Source organism: Myotis davidii, unplaced genomic scaffold, assembly GCF_000327345.1.
Source record: "Myotis davidii unplaced genomic scaffold, ASM32734v1 scaffold687, whole genome shotgun sequence".
Taxonomy (NCBI): Eukaryota; Metazoa; Chordata; class Mammalia; order Chiroptera; family Vespertilionidae; genus Myotis; species Myotis davidii.
This window is the reverse complement of record NW_006298971.1, coordinates 545063-551547: the sequence shown is the minus strand read 5'-3', so window position 1 is coordinate 551547 and position 6485 is coordinate 545063.

Genomic DNA, 6485 nt, shown 5'->3' with positions numbered 1-6485 from the left:
TGTAATATTTTCAACAATAAAGAATTATTTTTTAAAAAGATTATCTCTTTGTCTTTAATTTTTGGCATTTTAATTAGTATGTGTCAGGGTCTATTTCAGTTGTTCTTGCTTGGGACTCTCTCTGCCTCCTGAACTTGTGTGACTTTTTCCTTTACCAGGGTAGGGAAGTTTTCTGCCATTATATCTTCAAACATGTTATCTTTCTGCCTCTTCTGGCACACCTACTATTCTAATATTATTACGTTTCACATTGTCCCACAGCTCCCTTAAGTTAGTTGTCCTCCTGGTTTTTAATTATTTTTCTTTTTGGTTCTCTGATTGAGTGATTTTTTTTCAACTCTGTCTTCTAATTCACTGACTCGATCCTCAGCTTCCCCTAATCTGCTGTGTATTCCTTCCAATGTGTTCTTTATTTGTGCTATGTCATTCTTTATTTCTGTTTTCATTGTTAATATATCTTTTCTCATGCTGTTGAGCATCTTTACCATCATTACTCTGAACTCTCTATCAGGTAAATTTTTTTTATCTCCATTTCATTTATCGCTTCTTCTGGAGCATTCTCTTGTTTTTCATTTAGGGTATTTTTTTTGTCTTTATTTTGGCTGCATATTTAGGTTTGTGACTACGTATTAGGTAGATCTGCTACACTGCTCTATCATTAGTGCAGGACAGTGTCAAATGCTGTTTCTGACTAATTAGATCAGGTAAAGGCTGAAAGCCTCCAGAGACCAACCTCTGCCTGTAGACTGACTGGATTCAGGCTTGAGTAGCCCTCAGGCAATTGTCCTCAGGTGTGGTAAGGGTTTTCTTCCAACAGGGTGGGGCAACTGCTTCTGCCTGGAGGCTAATTGTTATTCTGTCTCTTAATGGGCCTTAGAAACTCCACACCTTGGGGCAAGGTGTTTTCCAATAGGGTGGTCAACTGATTTTCCCCCAGGCAAAACCCTTTTATAGCAAATGTCTGTGTGAGAAAGATGACCTCTGCAGTGTGAGGGAATGAATTAGCACAGGAAACCAGGGTGCCTACCTTCTGAGCTCTAACCCCAGAGCCCTCAACCCTGGCTCCTGCTCATGCAGCTCTAGTCCACTCCGCCCTCCCTCTGCCAGAGTGGCTGCAGAGGGAATTTTGTGTGTTGGTCCTTAAGAGGGTGACTGCATTTCCAGCTGTCTTTCCCCTGACAGAGAGCAACCCTGCTGCTTTTCACCACCAGATATGTGGCCACCTTTCTCAGTTTTGGTGACCTCTGATGGGTGGCCCAGCTTGGGAATTAGACCCCAGAGTTGTCAGTGGCCACCCCCTAGATCTGAGATATCTCTCTGGACCTTCAGCTGCTATCTAAAGAGCCTGGCCAGGCCTTTCACACCTCTGCCCTTCCTACCATTCTATATGGTCTCTGCTTTCCATCCTTGGTTATAAGTGTTCTTTCCAGCTAGTCTTATGTTGATTATTCAGGATTTTTTTTTTGTATTTTATTTGTAATTCCTGTTTGACCCTGGGAGAGTGTCTGTATAGTACCCACTTACTCCACTGCCATTTTTTTTCTCAAAATATTTTTATTAATTTCAGAGAGGAAGGGAGAGAGAGAGAGACAGACAGAGAGACAGACACATCAATGATGAAAGATAATCCCTACCCTGGCCGGCTTGGCTCAGTGGATAGAACATTGGCCTGCGGATTGAAGGGTCTCAGGTTTGATTCAGGCCAAGGGCACATGCCTGGGTTGGGGCTTGATCCCCAGTGGGGGGGGGGCGGTGTAGGAGGCAGCCAATGAAAGATTCTCTCTCATCATTGATGTTTCTATCTCTCTCTCCTCCCTTCTTCTCTGAAATCAATAAAGAAATTTTTTTTTTAAAAAAAAGAAAGGGAATCCCTGATCAGCTGCTTCCTGTGCGCCCCCTACTGGGGATTAAGCCCACAACCTGGGCATGTGCCCTTGACTGGAATCAAACCTGGGACCCTTCAGTCTGCAGGCCAACGTTCTATCCATTGAGCCAAATGGCTGGGGCTCCACCACCATTTTTAATCTCAAGCTTTAAGTTTTTAAAAGGAACACCAAAGGCAGCCTTGATGTATCCTTCATAGAGGAGGTGATTTTTTAGTTGAGTCCCAAGGGGACTACCCTGCTTGTATCCCGTCTGGGTAGCCAGAATATGAAACTGGACAACCAGTTGGTCTGGACTTCCTGTCACTACTTGAGCCAATTCAGCAGAGACCTCTTCTTTTTCTTTTGTACAGAAGAAATAACTATTTTTGGAGCCAAATATGAAGAATATTATCTCACCAAAGTATAAAAACCAAGGTGTTTTTGTATCAGGACTACATTCTTTTTTTTATGTTTAATATGCTGGCAAAATTGTAAATTTGGAAGTGTGATGGGTAATTTCTACACATTAGTACTAGTCTTTATTCTTACTAAGTTACTAATTATCCTAATTTTACTTTCCTAAAGCATATACTCACATTTGTAACTGGATCTGAAATTTTTGAATTTACTAAATTATAATTAACTTGACCTCTGTGTGTAGTTAAAAATATTTTATGGTGCCCTATCCAGTTTGGCTCAGTGGAAGGGTGATTGAAGGGTCCTGGGTTCAATTCCAGTCAAGGGCATGTAACTTGGTTGCAGGCTTGATCCCTGGCTCTGGTTGGGGCGCATGTGATAGGCAACCAATCAATGTGTCTCTCTCACATCGATGTTTCACTCTATCTAAAAATCAATGAAAAATATCCTTAAGTGAGGATTAACAAAAAAATATATATGTGTTTTATGTTATGTGCCTATATTCTTAAGTTCTATGTCCGTGTAACTAACAGAAGTTAAGTGAGGCTCCTTAGGTTACATCCTTTTGGGCATAAGTTGTGAGAACTCTAATAAACCATAAAACAAAGACTTTTAACTAGGATTCTGAGGATTTTTGAATTCAGCAGTTACAGCCTTTCACTGTCTTTTTGTTTTTACATGGATTTCCCAAATAGCGATTGATGGGATAGAATTATAGTTTTCTAACGTACTTAGGCTTTTATTCATATTTTTATTTTAGACCAAAGAAGGTTGTAATAACTCATATAGTACTTTTCTCACATTAAAAAGAATTCATGAATTCTTTAAAGTTTTTGTAATGAAAATTCTAATATTTATTTTCAATGGTTCTAAAGAAAATCCCTATTTTAAAGTTCATATTGTCTAGAGCTTCTAGCATTGTTAAAAGGATTAATAACCTAATGCATGTAGAGCACTTAGTCTGATTCTTACATAGTAAGCACTTCAGAAAGTTAGCCATTGTCATGACATTCTCTGTCTTCGAATAGTAAAATATTTTAGAGCCAAGTTAGCTTAAACCAATCCAAAGGGGGGGAAAAAGGCGTTGGTGGTATAGTGGTGAGCATAGCTGCCTTCCAAAGGGGGGGAAATATTCATATTCACCTGGGAACCATAATTTAGCATGGATTCTTAAGAATGCTAGAAAATAGTTATCTTGTAACTTTATAGTGTAGGTTTTTCAAAAACCTATTCTAATTCTGTCCTCTGGTTTGTGTTCTTATAATTTTCTAAAGCTAAAAGTTTATCTGCCTAGAAATTTTTGGCATTTTTTTCCAAGGGCAGGGTTTTTGTCTTGGTTCTTGTGGCCAAGAACTTCTCTTTTCCCACAGCCTCAAATGTTCTATGTTAAATGTCAGCTGCTCTCTTCGGAAGTAGACATATGTCAAGGACCAAGTGATTTATAATATTAAGTTAAGGCTTTCCAGAGAGGCAAAGGAGAGGAGGCAGAACTGAAGAATACTCATTATTTTTATTATTGCCAGTAACTAATGATATTGTAATTAGCAATTACATAAAAACCTCATTTGGGCCGAAACCGGTTTGGCTCAGTGGATAGAGCGTCGGCCTGCGGACTGAGAGGTCCCAGGTTCGATTCCGGTCAAGGGCGTGTACCTTGGTTGCGGGCACATCCCCAGTGGGGAGTGTGCAGGAGGCAGCTGGTCGATGTTTCTCTCTCATCGATGTTTCTAACTCTCTATCTCTCTCCTCTCCTCTCTGTAAAAACTCAAAAAAATATATTAAAAACAAAACAAAAAAAAACACCTCATTTGGTTATGAGAATTTTACTCTTAAAATTTCTGAGCATATCAAGGGTCTTGGACTTTCCTGAGGAATCTGGATGTTTTCTGGCAGGAAGTTGACCTCAAGTACTTGTTTGTTTTTTTAAAAAAAATATATTTTATTGATTTTTTACCGAGAAGAAGGTAGAGGGATAGAGAGTTAGAAACATTGATCAGCTGCCTTCGGCACATCCCCAGTGGGGGATGTGCCCACAACCAAGGTACATGGCCTTGACCAGGATCGAACCTGGAGCCTTTCAGTCCACAGGCCGACGCTCTATCCACTGAGCCAAACCGGTTAGGGCCAAGTACTTGTTTTTTAAATTAATTAATTAAAAGTTAATTATTTTTGTTATTAATCCTCATTGAGGATATTTTTCCATTTATTTATTTATTTATTTACATTTTATTGATTTTTTACAGAGAGGAAGGGAGAGGGATAGGGAGTTAGAAACATCGATGAGAGAGAAACATTGATCAGCTGCCTCCTGCACACCCCCCACTGGGGATGTGCCCACAACCAAGGTGCCTCCTGCATGCCCCTGACCAGGGCCAGGAGCTTGCAACTGAGGGATGTGCTCTTGCCAGAATAGAACCCGAGACCCTTCAGTCCACAGGCAGACTCACTATCCACTGAGCCAAACCAGCTAGGGCTTAAGCACCATTTTATAGCAGAATGGCTGGCCTGCTGCAGTGTCAAGATTAGACATCACCTCCCCAAACTGATTATTTGTTCAAATACTAAAATCCTAGTGCAATTTCAGCCACTTCACACCTATCCTACTGTGCCTTGATGTCTCAGACAACTGGGGTACTTTCTTTTTCCAAACCAAATGCTATTACATTTCTCCATATACACACCTCCAATCAAGAGCTGCTTTGTTGCTTCTTTCGGCACTGGAATAGTCATTGCTTTGTATAACTCTTCCTCTGGAGTAGGGACAGATATTTCTTGAACAGGCAGTTTAGCCTGCACTCTTCAGTGCTGGAGGGCCTATACATACTGGAATGAGCCTTTTCATATCTGATTTTGAAAAAGACTCTTGAGAACCTAACTGAGATGGCATGGGGATTAAAAAAGAGTTACAGTAAGTTCCTACTTTTTAGGTTAAAGGTAGATCTTTGGTTAACACATTTATTATTCAAATATGTGCCTTCTGATACTGGTTTCTTGTCCCCCCCCCCCTTTATTTTTAAAAGTATATTTTATTGATTTTTTACAGAGAGGAAGGGAGAGGGACAGAGAGTTAGAAACATCGATGAGAGAGAAACATCGATCAGCTGCCTCCTGCACACCCCCTACTGGGGATGTGCCTGACACCAAGGTACATGCCCTTGACTGGAATCGAACCTGGGACCCTTCAGTCCACAGGCCAATGCTCTATCCACTGAGCCGCACCGGTTAGGGCCCCCCCCCCCCCCTTTTAAAAAGTATGTTTTTATTGATTTCAGAGAGGAAGGGAGAAGGAGAGAGAGAGAGAAACATCAATGATGAGAGAATCACTGCTTGGCTGCCTCCTGCATGGCCCCTACTGGGGACCGAGCCTGCAACTAGGCATATGCCCTGACTGGGAATCGAACCATGACCTCCTGGTTCATAGAATCGTGATGCTCAACCACTGAGCCATGCTGGCCTGGCTTTTTCTTCTTTTTTAAAATTGATTTTAGAGAGAGGAAGAGAGAAAGAAAAATGTCCATTTGTTGATCCACTTATTTATGCATTCGTTTGTTGATTCTTATATGTGCCCTGACCAGGGTTTGAACCCACAACCTCGGTGTATCAGGACAATGCCTCAGATACTGGTTTCAGTGACTGACTTCACATACTGAAAAACTCTAGTCTAAAATTTAATTATTTTGCAGTATAATCATCACAGAGGATAAAAGGAGCCATTTCCACAGCCTTTGCAGGGGTTTTGAGAAATGGGGGTATCATATATGACAAGTTGAACACTACTACTGAGCCGTGCCATGGAGTGATATCAATGGGAAGTGTCACTTCTGCTTTCCCCTTCAAATGTTTCTGAAGTTGCTATGAAGTATCTTAGTTCCTCTAGTGAGTGAGGTGATTATTATGTATCAATCCCTTTTCCTTTTCAGGTTAATGTAGACTGAAAGGAAGGTTTTACAGATCGTAAACAGAAAGACAATTTGTTCATTCAGCAATCATTTATTGTCTATTGCTGTGTGCCAGGTCCTTTTTCAACATGGGTTAGGGGTTCTCTATCCTTATGGAATTCTCCTCTAGTTCTCTCTAATCAGTTCTTTTTTTTTTTTAAATTAAATCTTTATTGTTCAGATTATTACATTAGTTACTCTTTTTTCCCCAACATAACTCCCCTCCACCCAGTTCCCACCCCACCCTCCCTCCGCCCTCACTCCC